Here is a 1,874-nt window from a genome sequence, read left to right on the forward strand (position 1 = left end):
AAGCACAAACTCAAGCCTTCTTGAAGTTATAACTTTAAATACTTTATTCTAGTGTTCACAGATACGTTGTTGTAATGATTGATTGTTGTTTGAGTTATTGTTGCTTTCCTATCAGCTGGAGTCTGGCCACTTTCCTCTGCTGCTCACTGGATATTTTTGGATTATTATCCATAAATCATAGAAATGGTTGTGTGGGAAAATCCCAGTAGATCAGAAGCTTCTGAAATACTCACGCCAGCTGAGAAACTGCAATGTTGCATTCGTTTACTTAAATCACCTTTCTTCCCTATTCTGAATTTCAGCAAGTTGCCTTGATCATGTCTACATGTCTAAATGCATCGACTTTCTGCTAAGTGACTGGCTGATTACAAAACCAATTGGAAAAAGTTGGGACACTGAAATGCAAGTGAAAACAAAATATAATATTAGTCATATTAAGTCATATTAAAAACAAACAGTGGGAGGAGCATTATTTAACTACATAGGGCAACTGGCAACAGATCAGTAACATGACTGGGTATAAAATGAGCATCTTAGAAAGGCAGAGTTTCTGAGAAGTAAAGATGGGATGAAATTTGATGAATTTCTCAAAATAAAATTGCAAAGAGTAAATATCTTCAAAGATTTGGAGGATCTGGTGAAATCTCCGTGTGCAAAGAACAAGATCAAAAATCAATACTGAATGACCGTGAACTTCACGTGGTGCTGCATTAAACACAGACATGATTCTGTCATGGAAATCAGTGCATGGGCTCTCTGTCTGTGAACACAGTTCACTGTGCCATCCACAAGTGGAGGTTATTTATCTAAATTTCAGGAGCGAGACCACACCTCGTACACTCTTCTTCCAGTAATCTGTCTATATATGCTTCCTGCACTACAACCCATTGTTCTCATTTGAGTCTCCCAGGCACACCTCCTCCTTTTAATGCATTTCCTTCTCATTAGTACGTGGGGATCCACCTGCCAGTCCCCTCTGAGGCCTTCCCCAGACCACAGCATCAGTTCACTGATGTTACAGGTTGTTGTGGAAATAAGGGGATGCTGCACAGACATGACCCAGGCCCAACTTTTTGACATGTGTTGTTGCCATCAAGGTACAAAATAAACCACTTTCTCAGTTTATAACAATATGATTATAATTATTATCCATTCATTCATTCATTCATTCATTCATTCATTCATTCATTCTCTGCCGCTTATCCTTTTCAGGGTTTTCATTAAAACTTTAGAGAGCCTCCGAGGTTTTCTGCAATTGGAGGTTATAGATTTGCAGTTTGGGATAGCGAGCAGGTAAATAATTAAAGTGCGCCATGCTGATAAATATCAGCCATTTTTCTGTGCTGTAACTTTGCATTTTCCTGATGTCTGGTACTTTAACTCTAATTTCACTTGTGTAAAATTCACCACTGGTGATTGCAGAACTTGAGGCTGTCTACTTCTTGCCCTACTTTCTACAGGTAGGTCAAGCTGACAGACCTGCTTCATGCAAATTTGACAAGGCATCTCCATAACTCCCTCCTTGGCCCCTTGAATGAGGATTTTATTACCATGACAAAAGCCATGTGAGGCGTGGTTTAAATATAGCACTGATTAACAAAGCTGTTCAGCCATTTATCCCCTAATACGCTGAGCTCTTGTGCTGCCGATTCATTAGTTTGGTGTTTTGAAAACCATCATCGCAATTGCAAAGAAGGAGCACTCGAGCTGGCCCGCGTCCCTTCTGTTTTTCCCTTATTAATATGTAAAATTATTCAGCAAGGTCCTTCAAAATCTAATCACGCCATCTCTCCTGACGGGTCACCTGTGGCGTCAATAAGGCACGCGTTGTGAGCTTTTATGGAGCAATCAGATCGTACGCTCAGAAGGCTGCG

This window comes from Pundamilia nyererei, unplaced genomic scaffold (genome assembly GCF_000239375.1).
Source record: "Pundamilia nyererei isolate P.nyererei 1_Seehausen unplaced genomic scaffold, PunNye1.0 scaffold00013, whole genome shotgun sequence".
Taxonomy (NCBI): Eukaryota; Metazoa; Chordata; class Actinopteri; order Cichliformes; family Cichlidae; genus Pundamilia; species Pundamilia nyererei.